This window comes from Pogoniulus pusillus, chromosome 10 (genome assembly GCF_015220805.1).
Source record: "Pogoniulus pusillus isolate bPogPus1 chromosome 10, bPogPus1.pri, whole genome shotgun sequence".
Taxonomy (NCBI): domain Eukaryota; kingdom Metazoa; phylum Chordata; class Aves; order Piciformes; family Lybiidae; genus Pogoniulus; species Pogoniulus pusillus.
In genome coordinates this window covers 39656307-39671662 of record NC_087273.1, presented here as the reverse complement: position 1 = coordinate 39671662, position 15356 = coordinate 39656307, and the positions used below count along the sequence as shown (strand labels likewise).

General features: G+C 53.6%; 1 long non-coding RNA gene across 2 annotated transcripts; it reads left to right on the top strand.

The window, feature by feature from the left end:
- The first annotated feature begins 7849 nt into the window (after window positions 1–7849).
- On the top strand, window positions 7850–8666 carry LOC135179056 (uncharacterized). 2 transcript variants are annotated; one of them, XR_010303898.1, is made up of 2 exons: window positions 7850–8274; window positions 8494–8666. It is a non-coding gene; the product is annotated as an uncharacterized LOC135179056 (long non-coding RNA). The 2 variants fall into 2 exon arrangements; XR_010303897.1 differs by having other exon boundaries at window positions 7850–8279.
- Window positions 8667–15356: the final 6690 nt, after the last annotated feature.

Here is a 15356-nt window from a genome sequence, read left to right as displayed (position 1 = left end):
AGAGGCAGCTGGGCTGCAGGAGCTGAGAGCCAACTGCCCTCAAGTCTGCTTCTAGAGCAGTTCATCCAGCTCAGTAACCTGCCCCCCAAAATAAAAGAACAAATCCCTCTTGTCCTGGTGACTGCTCCTGCCCCCTTGCTTTGACCCCCTTCATGCAGCTGTGCAAGGGGATTCAATTTTAGGGGATTAATTAATGACTCTCTTGTTTTGTAAAGCTAATTTTCCTTTGCCTTCAGGAAGGGTGAAAGGCAAACAGAGAGGTGTGAAGCTCTTTCCTGTCAGCCTTTGAAGCCGAGGTAGTGCATGCTTGGAATTGATCAGTGTGGCAGGAGGGTACTGAAGGCAGTAGAGGAACTTTCTGGGAAGGGAAATTAATTATTACAGGCAGGTTGAGGGGGAGGGGAAAAAAAAACCCAAGCAGAAAGTATGTGTAAAGAATGGGAGTGGTAGAAGTGGGATTCAAAGCCAGGTTTGCATGTCAAAGAAGCTTTGTGATGGCCAAGTGCTGCTCTGCAATCAGAGCAACTTCAGTAGGTGATCTGCTCACTTGCAGCAGAGCTTCTTGGCTCACCATGCCTTAGTTCAAAGACTGTTCTAAGCCAGGCTGAGAGCCATGAGCAAGGAGCTGGCATGCAGGAGGCATTAAAGCCAAAACAGCAACCCCTGCCCAGCTAAGCCCTTGGGCAGAGGGTGAACAAGGGGCATGGGAAGGAAGAATTTCCAGCCAGTGGGACTGGGACAGACTGGAGAGCTGGACAAGAAGCTGAGGAGGTTCCCCAAGGATAAGGGCAGAGTCCTGCACCTGGGAAGGAGCAAACTGCAGCAATACAGAGCTGGGACAAGAAGCTGAGGAGGTTCCACAAGGATGGGGCAGAGTCCTGCACCTGGGAAGAACCAAACTGCAGCAGTACAGAGCTGGGAGGTGATCATCTGGGGAGCAGCCCTGTGGAGAAGGACCTGGGAGTGCTGGTGGGCAGCAGGTCCTGCATGGAAGACAGCAAAGACCTAAGCAAAACTTCAACAAACCTTTGGAGAAATGAAACCTTCTGGCCCTGCCTTGCCTCTTGGGAGCAGCAGCAATTTGCCAGCTGATCACATTCTGTGCTCCAAAACCACCCTGGAAAATCTGTGCCAGTGTCTCACCACTCTTAATGCAATCCACAGCCTCCCTGGGCAGCCTGTGCCAGTTTCTCCCCACCCTCACTGTCAAGAAGCACTTCCTCCACTCCAGTCTCAATCTGCCCTGCTCAGGCTTCAATCCATTCCCTGTTGGTGCCATGGTCTGGTTGAGTGGATGGGGCTGGGCGCTAGGTTGGACTGGATGAGCTTGGAGGTCCTTTCCAACCTGGTTGTATCAATGATTTTACCACTCCAAGCCCTTATCAAAAGTCCCCTTTTGTACCCCACTTGAGGTACTGGAAGGCCACTACCAGGTCTCCTTGGAGCCTTCTCTTGTCCATGCTGATCACCCCCAACTCACAGCCTGTGAATGTTCTGACTGAGGATGAGAGCTGTGCAGGGGGAGAGATGTTGCACAAAGCACTTACACCTCACTGAGGAAGTGTCCTACACCTTTGGGGTTTATCACACAACTTCTGGCCCAACCTTCCCAGCTCTCACTCAGCTTCCCCCCCCCATCAAGTATTTTAAATAAATTTATACCAAAGCCAACCTTAACTCTTCAGAATTTAGAAATCAGCACTTTTGCTAAATTGCTTTGAGCCCTCTAGAGAGCCTCCAGCTCTACCTTCCTCCCCCTTTTCTTCTCCCTGTCTTTGTTATCTCCCATTTAGCTGAGTGATAGCTTTAATAAACACTGAGCTCAGGCACAGGTTGAAATTGCACATAGGAAGTGGGGGGAAGGGGGAAAAAAGGCATTAAGAGAGCCTGATTGTAAATGTCAGCCTTCAAAGCGTGGGTCCCACACACTGCTTTAATATTTCACTGCCTTGCTCTATCTAAATATCTCTCAGTCTGCACTGGGCTGCCACTGACCCTCTGCCCAAACAGCAGCAGTGAGTGTGCAGCTGACACCAAGCTAGGAGCAGCTGTGCAGCTGCTGGAGGGGAGCAGAGCCCTGCAGAGGGACCTGGCCAGGCTGGATGGGTGGGCAGAGGCCAAGGGCAGGTTCTGCACTTTGGCCACAGCAACCCCAAGCAGCACTGCAGGCTGGGGCCAGAGTGGCTGAGAGCAGCCAGGCAGAGAGGGCCCTGGGGGTGCTGGCAGAGAGGAGCTGCGGAGGAGGCAGCAGTGTGCCCAGGTGGGCAGCAGAGCCAGTGGCATCCTGGTGACAAAGTTTTCTTTCCTGTCCCCCTGGCACCTCCTCTGCTCCAGCTGGCACCCAGTGCCCCTTGTCCTGGCATTGCACAGCCCTGAGCAGAGCCTGGCTGCAGCCCTGGCACATCTCTCACCACGACTGAGGGCAGCCCTCAGGCTGCTCTGCTGCCAGCTCCCAGCCCAGCTCCCTCAGCCTGGCCTCACAGGAGGTGGTCACTGCCTGCAGCAGCTTGGGGGCTCTGGGCTGGACTCTCTGCAGCAGCTCCCTGAGCTCCTCCTTGAGCTGAAGTGCCCAGAACTTACAATCTGGACCTCCCCCTGCCACAGACAGAGATGCTCTATGTCCAGCTTATTAACTTGAGGACCCTTTGAATTTTTCATAAGATAGATCCCAGCACAACAAACTCTGTGGAGCAGCACTTGAGAAGAGCTTGGGGAGCAGCAGGTGGATCCTCTTGTCACCTTAATACATGTCCCACTCAGACCTGCAAGATGTTTATGTTTCCTAAGTACTTCTAATAGCAAAGCATTTCCTGAGCTCTGCTTGACCACATCAGACTTTGACTGGCAGGGAGCAGTTGCCTTGGCTTAGCTGTTTGGTATCAGAGGCAGCAGCAGCTTTTAAGGACAGTGACACCTAAGGCACTTCCTCTGTTTTGGGGATAGTTTGTTTCAAGGGCTCTGAAGATCCATGCATGGAGGAGAGCAAATACTTCACCAAGGAAAACTTAACTTGAAGCTTTCCTGTGTCTCAGTTACCACCTACATGACACTGAGGCATGCAAACAGCAGCAGCAGCAAGAGCCCAGGCTGCAGCCCCATGGGTCCTGCGTTCTAGAATCACAGAATCAGTCAGGGCTGGAAGGGACCACAAGGAGCAGCCAGTTCCAACCCCCCTGCCATGCCCAGGGACACCCTACCCTAGAGCAGGCTGCACACAGCCTCAGCCAGTCTGGCCTCAAACACCTCCAGCCATGGAGCCTCAACCACCTCCCTAGGCAACCCCTGCCAGCCTCTCACCACTCTCCTGCTCAGCAACTTCCTCTTCACCTCCAGCCTCACTCTCCCCACCTCCAGCTCTGCTCCATTCCCCCCACTCCTGGCACTGCCTCCCAGCTATAGCTCAAGCACTGCTGCCTTACCCAGCACACTCAGGTAGCACCAACATCTATTTTATCTCAGCAGCATTTTTTTGGCATCCATTTTTTATCAGCAGCACTTTTACATCTATTTTTCATCAGTAATTCAGATCAATAAAACTTCTTCCCTATGTATATCTTTCCCCCCTCCACCCCCTCCTGTGGATCTATGACTCTTTTGTTGCATAATTTGTTGTGTATTTACCAACAGATCCTTTTTTTTCCCCTCACCCCACTCCCCCCTCCCAAAAAGTGGATGGCTCCTGTGAATTAGTGCTTCTTGTGTCCTGCCTCCTGAGGGTTTCCCTACAATATTAGCCCTCTGCTGGGTGTAACTGATGGATTAAGGAGGTGGAAGAGCTATAAAAATTCCTTTCCCCCCCCTTGCATGGAGTTTATCATCCTGCTGGCAGACATAATTGCACAGGGAGGAAGGTGGCAAAGCTGAAATGTTGTTGTGTGCTCCTGGAGGAAAAACACAGACCCATCCTGGCTGGAAAAGACCTTGAGGATCATCAAGTCCAAGCATTACCTATTTCATAGGATCAACCAGGTTGGAAGAGACCTCCAAGATCATCCAATTGCCTAATCATCATTACCTAATTTGTGCAACTCTGGTGCCAAACAGTGCTCCTGAGCACCACATCTGGGGGGCATTTGGCTCCTAGAGCTGTTTCCAGATGGAAATGGTGTTCTAAGCATCATTGAATTGCTGGTTTGCATTGCTTTTTGAAGGAGCTGGGCAGCAAAAGAACTTCCCTGGATCCTGTGGCTCTGCCTGCCACAGCCGTGAAGGGCAGCCTGTGCTGCTGTCTGACACAGGTGGGGGTCAGCTGCCTGGCTTGGAGGCTTGAGGTGGAACTAGAAGATCTTTGAGGTCCATGGAACCAGAAGGTCTTTGAGATCCATGGAACTAGAAGGTCTTTGAGGTCCATGGAACCAGAAGGTCTTTGAGGTCCATGGAACTAGAAGGTCTTTGAGATCCATGGAACTAGAAGGTCTTTGAGGTCCATGGAACCAGAAGGTCTTTGAGATCCATGGAACTAGAAGGTCTTTGAGATCCATGGAACTAGAAGGTCTTTGAGGTCCATTCCAACCCAAGCCACTCTATGAATGAGCTTTTGAGAACATTGGAAGTCTGTGGCCATGACACCTGGGGGCACAGTTTAATGGCCATGGTAGTGTTGGCTCAGTGCTTGGACTGGATGACCTTAGAGGTCTTTTCCAACCCAAAGGATTCTGTCATTCTGTAAAGTCTCCTAACAACAACAACCCCCTTAAAAAACGACTGTAGAATTCATTCCTGGCAGAGTTACCACCAGGGGAGTTGATTGTTGTGCTGAAAACTTCAGCTCTGATTAGGAGGAGACAAAACAAAGAAATAAGTTGTGTTTGGAAATGTCAAATATTATCACAACAGAAAACATTCCTCTGAGCCAAAACAACTCTTCTCCTTTTTTTGAGCCAACAAAAGTAAGTCTGCTGAGAGCTTTGCACTGACTTGATCTAAACAAACTGCACTGCTTTAGCTCAGCCACAGAGATTGCATTGACCTGCAAAGCAAACACAGTGGTGCTGCTGAGGATCAGGTGGGCTGGCTGCAAAAGGCTCTAACAATTCCAGAGGTAGGGAGGAGAAACTACGACAAAGATGTAGGAAGAGAAACTATGCCCTGCAGTGAGGTTTGGCCTCTTGCCTGCCAGGCTCCTGCTGGACCAGAGGAGTGCAAAGAAGCTGGGGAAGGGCCTGGAGAATAAACCTGGTGAGGCTTTGGTGAGGCCACAGCTCGAGTGCTGTGTTCAGTTCTGGGCACTGCAATACAAGAGAGATGTGGAGGTGCTGGAGCAGGTCCAGAGGAGGGCAATGAAGCTGGGCAGGGGCCTGGGGAATAAATCTGATGAGCAGCAACTGAGGGAGCTGGGGATGGGTAGTGTGAGGAAGAGGAGGCTGAGGGCAGACCTCATTGCTGTCTGCAGCTACCTGAAGGGACATTGTGGAGAGGCTGCTGCTGGGCTCTGCTCACAGGGAACTGCAGACAGAAGAAGGAGGAATGGCCTCAGGCTGAGGCTGGGGAGATTTGGATTAGATATTAGGCAAAAGATGTTAGAGATTAGAAAAAGGTTTTTCCTGGAGAGAGTGGTCAGGGACTGGCATGAGCTGCCCAGGGAGGTGCTGGAGTCCCCCAGCCTGGCTGTGCTTAAGGGTGGTTTGGATGTGGTGCTCAGGGAGATGGTTCAAGGTGAATCTTGTTGAGCAGGACTCTAGGCTGGCCTTGGTGCTCCTGAGGGGATCTGCCAGCCTGCATGGTGCTGTCATTCTGTGGTTGAGCAGGACTCTAGGCTGGGCTTGGTGCTCCTGGGGGGCTCTGCCAGCCTGCATGGTGCTGTCATTCTGTGGTTGAGCAGGACTCTAGGCTGGGCTTGGTGCTCCTGGGGGGCTCTGCCAGCCTGCATGGTGCTGTCGTTCTGTGGTTTAGCAGGACTCTAGGCTGGGCTTGGTACTGCTGAGGGGATCTGCCAGCCTGCATGGTGCTGTCGTTCTGTGGTTGAGCAGGACTCTAGGCTGGGCTTGGTGCTCCTGGGGGGCTCTGCCAGCCTGCATGGTGCTGTCGTTCTGTGGTTGAGCAGGACTCTAGGCTGGGCTTGGTGCTCCTGGGGGGCTCTGCCAGCCTGCATGGTGCTGTCATTCTGTGGTTGAGCAAGAGTGCTAGGTGGTGAGAAATATGTTCCATTCCCTCCAGTCCCCTGACAGCCTAAAAAGTCCCTCCCCAGCTTGGAAGCTGCATTCCCTAGGAGCCATTTTGCCTTTGGACTGCCAGAGCAGCCAACTGCAGCCTGCTTTCTTTCTAGCCAAGCTAAGATGTATTGCAAGAGCAGAGGAATCCATAGAACCATGGAATCAGGCAGGCTGGAAGAGAGCTCCAAGCTCCTCCAGCCCAAGCTAGCCCCAGCCCTGTCCCATCAACCATCCCATGGCACTAAGTGCCCCAGACAGGGTTTTGAACACAGAATTTCTCCTCTTCCACCATATTAAACTCAAATTCATTGCAAATATCAGATCTTTAGCTGAAATAATTTCCAACGATGATATTTTCTTTCTGTCTTTTGTTTTTCTGGAGCTATTCTGTCTTTTGAGCTGCTGCTGCTGACAGGCTTTGGTCCTCCCTCCTTTCCCTGTGGTTTTCTCTCCCCTTTCCAATTGTCTAATTGCCTACTTTTAGGCAATTAATTTGATGCTTAGAAAGTGTGAATGTTTTGCTGCTTGAACATCTGCTAATTAGCCAGCCTAGCTGGAAGTCAAGATGAATTAGCTGTACAGTAAATAAGTAGCCTGAACATGAAGTAGAATATCACCACAGTTAGCTTGGCTCTGAGGGTGTCCAGCAGGCTCAGAGGCATCTGGGGGGGGTGGATCACATTGGTCACTCTCAGCAGTGTGTGGACAAGTGCTCAGCACTGCTCAGGCCACTCCTTGAGTGCTGTGTCCAGTTCTGGGCTCCTCAGGGCAGATGCTGAAGTGCTGAAGGTGTCCACAAGAGGGCGACAAAGCTGAGGGGCCTGGAGCAGAGCCCTGTGAGGAGAGGCTGAGGGAGCTGGGGGGGTGCAGCCTGCAGCAGAGGAGGCTCAGGGCAGAGCTCATTGCTGCCTGCAGCTGCCTGCAGGGAGGCTGTAGCCAGGTGGGGTTGGGCTCTGCTGCCAGGCAGCCAGCAGCAGAAGAAGGGGACACAGCCTGGAGCTGTGCCAGGGCAGGTCTAGGCTGGATGTGAGGAGGAAGTTTCTGGCAGAGAGAGTGATTGGCACTGGAATGGGCTGCCCAGGGAGGTGGTGGAGTGGCTGTGGCTGGAGGTGTTCTTGCCAAGCCTGGCTGGGGCACTTAGTGCCATGGTCTGGTTGGTTGGGCAGGGCTGGGTGCTAGGCTGGGCTGGCTGAGCCTGGAGCTCTCTGCCAGCCTGCCTGCCTCTGTGATTCTATGAAAGGGGCATGTTTTTCACTGCTGCACCAATGCACTGAAGGGCAGAGGGCAGGAATTACAGCCTGGAACAGCCTCTGCTGCTCTCTCGTTGCCACTCCTCAGTTCATGACCTGCAGATGACCTTTCCAGGCAGCTCCTCTGCCTGAAGTGGTCAGCAGTTTGCTCCAGGGAGAAGAATTCGCACCAGAGCAAAAGGCAGTGCTGCTCTTTGCAAGCTCAGTTTGCCGTTGCTGTTGGAGGGCAAAGGAGATGCCAAGCCTGGAGGTAGTGGCTGGCACCCCTGGCTTTCTGATCCCCTCCCACACCCTCATGGGAAGCTTTGGCAGCTCTCATGCTTTGGGGAGCAGCTCCCTCCTTTCACCACCACCTCCCCTTTTCCACCCAACCTGCAGCACATTCTCCCCCCGCCCCCGCAGCACCTGAGGCCAATTGCAGTCTCCTCCCCCCCCAGGTGTGGCCACTTTGCCCTCCCTGCTCCCTGCCCCATATAAGCAGAGCAGGAGGAGCCCAGCCCCAAGCTGGGCCCATTGCGGGCCAAGGGATCCTCCGCCGGCATCCCAGGTGAGTGCGCACGGGCGAGCACCGGGGTGTGGTGGAGGGTTTCAAAGGCCGGGGGGCCTCGCTGGCCCCCCGGCTAGCTAGGGCCACCTTAGGGCTAGGCTGCTGACCATTTGCGACGCTGACTTTTAGCTCACGGTGCTAAGGTTGTGCTGTTGTTGTTATTGAGGCTGAGCTTTGTTTAGGAGTTTGCCTGCTTGAAGGACTTGTCACAGGTTCTGCCGCGGGTGAGAAGATGCAGATGGAGACGGAGACGAAGACAGAGATGAAGATGGAGACGAAGACAAAGATGAAGATGGAGGTAGTGGTAATGGTGGAGCAGGAGCTGGTAAGGTAGGGTGGAGGGAGGTGGGAGGGCGGCAGAGGCTGCTCGGGGAAGGGAGAAGTGAGTCGGAGGGAGGCAGAGGCTGCTCGGGGGAAGGTGGAAGGGGCTGGGAGAGTGGCAGGGGCTGGGTGAGATGCTTCAGAGCCCCCCAGAAGTGCCTGTAGGAGGCTCTGGAGCTCTGCTGTTTCCTGGTGCCCTTATTCCTGTGCTTGCCTTTAAAAGCCTGCAGCTAACCGCAGCGGTGCCTCAACTCCAGAGCCACCAGGAAGATGTCACTGTCTTCAGAGGCCACTGAAAAGGCTTTCAAGGCAACGTTTGGCTGTGCTCTCTCACTCCCAGGTCACAGCCTTCCTGCTTCCCAGCAGCAGCTGTGCTGTGCTCCAGATGCTCCTGAGTGGTGCAGAGAAGCTGCACCATCTCTGCCCCCAGAAACCCCTTGGGGAGGCTGAAGGCTTTGCCCACCGGCAGCAGCTGTGACCCATCTCGGAGCCCTCAAGTGGCTCTTGCACTGTTCCCTGCCTGTGCCTTTGTCCTGTGCTGCTGCTTTGTGCCAGGCCCATTTGCTGCTCATGATTTCCCCTTTTGGCTCTCATCTACACTTGGGTTTGCATCTCAGTTTCTTTGCTGCTGGTTGGGTTTGTGTTTTAATGCTGCTTTTGTTCTGTCTTCAGGTGTACTGTTCCAGATGAACCCTGGAGATGGCACAGCTCTGTGAGACCTCAGCTGGAGCACTGTGTCCAGCTCTGGAATGGTCTGGAGGTGCTGGAAGGTGTCCAGGGCAGGGCCACGAGGATGCTCAGAGGGCTGCAGCAGCTCTGCTATGAGGACAGGCTGAGAGAGTTGGGGGTGCTCAGTCTGGAGAAGAGAAGGCTCCCAGAAGACCTACTCATGGCCTCCCAGGCTCTGAAGGGGGCTGCAAGAAGGCTGGGGAGGGACTTCTTAGGCTGTCAGATAGGAGTGGAGGGAATGGATCCAAGCTAGAGGAGGGCAGACTCAGGTTAGACATTAGGAAGAAGTTGTTCAGCATCAGGGTGGCACAGGTTGCCCAGGGAGGTGGTGGAAGCCTCATGCCTGAGGGGTGGGGGCGAGTGGCTGGGGCCAGCCTCTCTTCAGTGGTGCACAGCAATAAAATCAGGAGCAATGGATACAAACTTGAACAGAGAAGGTTTCACCTCCACAGGAGGAGAAGCTTCTCTACAGAGAGGGTGTCAGAGCCCCGGAGCAGGCTGCCCAGGGGGATTGTGGAGTTTCCCCTCCTCCTCTGGAGGCCTTCCAAAGCCACCTGGAGGCATTCCTGGGTGATCCTGCTCTTGGCAGCAGGATTGGCCTCGAGCTCTGGAGTTCCCTTCCACTGTCTCTCAGTCTGTGTTTCAAACCAGCTGGGTTCACTCACTTGTTTGAAGTCAAAATGTTGTAACAGCAGAACACATAACAGGCACCAGGTTCTTGAAAGAGAGCTGGCATAGCTCTCAGAGCCTGCTGAGCCTCAGCCTTGAGTTTGGTTAAAGCATGGGAGCAGCTTGAAATCATCCCCAGAATGCCACTCACCCCTCATGACATTGCTCACATCACTTAGCTGTCTGAAACTGGCACCCTCAGGTCCTGCCTTTGATCCACTCAACAAAACAAGGGGACACAGCCTCAAGCTGTGCCAGGGCAGGTCCAGGCTGGATGTTAGGAGCGAGGTTGGGCTGGATGAGCTTGGAGCTCTCTGCCAACTTGCTCGATGCTATGGACAGATTGACCCTCACACTGCTGTGTTCTCCCCTCTCAGAGCCTATGATTGCCAAAGGAGTGAACTTAAAAACCTCTCTAGAAAGCTTTATGCATTGAAGAGAAACTTCTCAGTGCCCCCAGCCTGGAGCTCCCTCCCTTCTCAGTGCCCCCAGCCTGGAGCTCCCTCCCTTCTCAGTGCCCCCAGCATGGAGCTCCCTCCCTTCTCAGTGCCCCCAGCCTGGAGCTCCCTCCCTTCTCAGTGCCCCCAACATGGGGCTCCCTCCCTTCTCAGTGCCCCCAGCCTGGAGCTCCCTCCCTTCTCAGTGCCCCCAGCCTGGAGCTCCCTCCCTTCTCAGTGCCCCCAGCCTGGAGCTCCCTCCTTTCTCAGTGCCACCAACATGGGGCTCCCTCCCTTCTCAGTGCCACCAACATGGAGCTCCCTCCCTTCTCAGTGCCACCAACATGGGGCTCCCTCCCTTCTCAGTGCCCCCAGCCCAGAGCTCCAGCACCGTTTGCCTCTTCATTAAGCGTTTCCATTGCTCACCCTCCCTGCTTTGACACCAAGCAAATGAGCTGCTGCGTTTTCTGCCGCCACCACGTGTGACAGAATCACTTCCCTCGTTTATGCCATCAGTGCAGCTGAGGGTGGTGTAAGTTGCAGATCAATATCTATTAACCTGAAGATAGATTGTTTGGGCCTGGCATTCCATAAATCCTTGCCTGTAGCTGCTTTAACATTAGACCTAAACAAATGGCTCTGCTCTGCACCAGATGCAGATGTGAGAGGCTCTAATAAAGCACTGCCTGGCAGGGTTAGCTGAGGGATCTGTTGCATTTTAGCACGGTTTAGGAGGGTGTGCATCCTGCTCTGCCTTTACTCGAGGTAAATGGCATCCAAGAGCTGTCAGCATGCAGAGAAGTAGCATTAGTGTAGAAGTCTGAACTTGCCCAGGAGCTCTCCTTACAATATAGTGTAAGTGGAGTGCTCAATGCAGTCCTCACAGGGACAGTGCTGGACTAAGAGACCCAAATGTTCACACAGAATGAGCCAGCTCCAGGTGTTTGCCATCCACTTGCTCTGCTTTGCCCTTGCCATAGGGGAAGTTCCAGTTAAGAAGTCTTTGTGCTTCCCAAATACCTTCTCAGCAGCTCTTCCTTGGCTCAGGGGCTGAGGGCGTTGCAAGGGAGCGATTCTGCAGGAGTTAGAGGTGTTGCCTGTGAGCACTGCTAATCATAGAAGCATTTTGGGTGGAAAAGACCTTTTGGGTCACTGAGTGAAACTATGACCTACCTCTACCCAATTTAGGGCTGAGCTGTGTCCCTTAGCACTACATCTGTGCATCTCTTAAACGTTTCCACCTGCCTGCAGACCCTTCAGCTCCAGTGTTCAGTGTTCTAATACCCAACCTAAACCTCCCCCATGTCCTCTTCTCCTGTCCCACGTTGCTAGGAAGAAGTGACAAACCACCTCACTACATCCTCCTGTCAGGAATAAGGATCACAGACTCAAGCAGGGTGGCAGAGAGCTCCAAGCTCACCCAGCCCAGCCTAGCACCCAGCCCTGCCCAACCAACCAGACCATGGCACTCAGTGCCCCAGCCAGGCTTGGCTGCAACACCTCCAGCCACGGCCACTCCACCACCTCCCTGGGCAGCCCATTCCAGTGCCAATCACTCTCTCTGCCAGGAACTTCCTAACAACATCCAGCCCAGACCTGCCCTGGCACAGCTTCAGGCTGTGTCCCCTTCTTCTGTTGCTGGCTGCCTGGCAGCAGAGCCCAACCCCACCTGGCTACAGCCTCCCTGCAGGCAGCTGCAGGCAGCAATGAGCTCTGCCCTGAGCCTCCTCAGTCATTAGGCTTGATATCAGGAAGAAGCTCTTGACAGAGTGATTGGCATTGGAATGGGCTGCCCAGGGAGGTGGTGGAGTCTCCATCCCTGGAGATGTTCAAGAAGAGACTGGCTGAAGCACTTAGTGCCATGGCCTGGTTGATTGGACAGGGCTGGGTGCTAGGTCAGACTGGGTGAGCTTGGAGCTCTCTGCCAACCTGCCTCACTTTATGACTCAGTATGAGGCTGGTGAGACTCTGAAGCAGGTTATGGATATCTCCTCCGTGAGGGTGGTCAAGGCAAGCTTGGAGCAATCATGTCCACTTCAGAGTCATCCCTGCTCAGGGCATGGAGTCGGTGATCCCTGAGGCTCATTCCGACCGTGCCATGATTCTGTGCCTGGGAGTGTTATCAGTGAGCTGCTCTGTGTAGTAGTGGCCATGAATTTGGCTATCAGACAGTGAATTCTTTCTGTGCAGGACAGAGGGAGTTGTGGTACCTGATTCAGGGCTGTGACAGGAACAGATCTGACCCAGTCCTGGTGAGTGGGCTAAGTGTCACACAACCACAGAATATCAGGGGCTGAACGAGAGCTTGAAAGAGCATCACCCCCCTCTGTCAGAGCAGGATCACCTCTACCAGATCACACAAGCTCCCTGGCTTGCTCCTCAGTCGTTGGGTCCACCTTGTCTTCAGCAAGCCTTTGCTTCAGGGCATAAACCTTTCCAGCAAATAGGCCCAGAGCCCTTTGGAACCCAAGCAGATAAAGCTGTGCAAGCAAAGGCTTTTTGCTAGGCCATCAGATAACCTATTGCCTGGGAGCTGCCGTTGTTTCCCACAGCAAAGAACCAGCAGAGGGGAAGGCAAAAGGCAGAGCTATTGAGTGTCAATTAGGCTCAGGGCTGAGCGCTGGGATGTAATAGAAGTCACTCTGTGTGCAAACGCTGCCATTGATTTCCTGTTTAACTCCATTGTCTTCGTCCTCCAGCAATTACTGTGCCTGTTGTGATCTTCTTTTCCCCTTCAATGCCATCTTTAGAGGTGGCTTCCCCCCCCCACCCCGCCCCCCAAGCCTGCCTTTCTCTGCTCATAGTCCTGGTTTTCATCCCGGAGGTTGTGATTTCTCACCTGGCTTTGGCTTAGCTTTCCAAATCCTCCCCAGCTGAGGAAATTGAAGGCTTGGCTCAAAAGGCTCACTGGAGCACGTCCTTGTGCTGTCAGCTGCCTCCCTGAGCTGCAAGAGACTCCTCAGCCACTGAAAGAGAACTTCACACTTCCTTCCCATGTCCATGCAGGCAATCATTAAAGCAACCCTCAAGGCACAGTCTTTGTTTAGAGCTTTAATGGCCACTGCCAGGACACAGCTCTGTCCCTCCCCAGCTTTTTTGGAGCCCCCTTCAGGTCCTGGCAGGCCACAAGAAGGTAACCTGGGAGCCTCCTCTGCTGCAGCCTGCACAGCCCCAACTCTTTCAGGCTGTGCTCACAGCAGAGCTGCTGCAGCCTCTGAGCATCCTCCTGGCCCTGCTCTGTCCACACTGCCCACACTGCTCTTGCTGCAGCCCAGCACAGGGTTGTGTCTGGGCTGCACTCACCCTGCAGGCTCCTGCTGAGCTTTGCACCAGCCCAGACCCCCAGGGCCTGTTCCTCAGAGCTGCTCTCAGCCATTCCCCACCCAGCCTGGAGCTGTGCTTGGCATTGCACCCACCCAGCTGCAGGACCTTCCACTTGGCCTTGTTGAATGCCATGAGAGTGGCTTGGGCACAGCTCTGCAGCCTGCCCAGCTCCCTCTGGATGGATCCCTGCCCTCTACCAAGTCTCCTGTGCCACACAGCTTGGTGCCAGCTGCACACTTGCTGAGGCTGCACTGATTGCTCTGTTCCTGTTCTTTGCTACCTGAGGTGCTCACCAAATCCTCAAGTTAACAAGAAAACAGAGCCACACTTCACCTCCTCAGAAGCACAATCATGGTTGCAAACGACAGACCTTGCTTTGATGTATAATTTAGCTGTGTGCTGTTCCTGCCACGCAGCTCCTCCCTGGAGAGCTGGCAATCCATGAGCCTGGGAGGCAGCAAGCAGGGCAGGAGAGGCTCTTTAAAGATGCTGCCTGCCAGGAAGCTTTTTGCTCTCTGTTTTGACATGCTGCAACTAAAGATCACCAGCATGACTTAGAATCATTAGCTCTGCTCCTGCTAATTAAAGCTAGTTGGAGAGACACAGTTAATAATTGCTGTGTCTGTTTGTCAGAGGGCTGTCATGGGGGGTTTGGCAGCCCTTGTGGTAGTTTTGGGTGGGGGGGAGTAAGGGTCTCTTAAGAACACCTCAGAGACCAAGTCATAGCATCATGGGATGGGTTAAGTCAGAAGGGAGCTCAAGGATCAGGCAGTTCCAAGCCCCTCACCTTAGGCAGGGACACCTCCCACTAGAAGAGGTTGCTCAAGACCTCATCCAAGCTGGCATTGGACACCTCCACAACCACCCTGGAAAGTCTGCACCAGTCTCTCACCACCCTCAAACCTGTGCCAGTGTCTCACCACCCTCAACCTGTGCCAGTCTCTCACCACCCTCACTGCAAACAACTTCTTCCTAACATCCAGGTTCAGTCTCTCCTCTGTCACTCCAAACCCATTCCTCCTCCTCCTCTTCTCATCACCAGACCTTGCCAATAGTCCCTTCCCAGCCCTCCTGGAGTCCTCTTCAGATCCTGCAAGGCCACTCCAATGTCTCCTCCAAGCCTTCTCCTCTCCAGGCTGCACAGCCCCAACTCTCTCAGCCTGTGCTCAGAGCAGAGCTGCTGCAGCCCTCTCAGCATCTTGGTGGCCTCCTTTGCACTGGCTCCAACACTTCCATGTCCTTCTTTTTTCCCAGCCCAATCTCATAGATATGTTTTCTCTTTCCCCCCAGCAGTAGCAGAACTCTCTGGCTGAGGTCTTCCACAGCTGTTGTCATTCTATAACTACCTGTGAAAGGCATCATCTCTCAGCAAAGGACAGCAGGGATCATGGAATCATAGACTCAGGCAGGTTGGCAGAGAGCTCCAAGCTCACCCAGCCCTGCCCAACCAACCAGACCATGGCACTAAGTGCCCCAGCCAGGCTTGGCAAGAACACCTCCAGCCACGGCCACTCCACCACCTCCCTGGGCAGCCCATTCCAGTGCCAAACACTCTCTCTGCCAACAACTTCCTCCTCACATCCAGCCTAGACCTGCCCCAGCTCAACTAGGATCTAGTCCTGTGCAGAGCAGCAGGAGTTCTAATTACCTATGTGGCCAGCCCTGTTCTCTGCACTGTGTCCACCTCCTCCTCCTGTCAATCCTGACTTCCCCTGGCCAGCAGAAGAGGTTATTTGCCTTTTAGGTAGCCAGCCAAAGCATCAGAAGCTGTGTCATTTCCTCAAGCTTCAGGTCAGTGGACTGAAGGGCTGAACCATTGTGTTCCTCTAAGATGAATTAAAGGACACAGGCCCAGGACAGTTTTCTCTTAATCTAATGTACTGATAAATGCAATCTTCTAAATTACTTAACCAACCTCATTTATTAA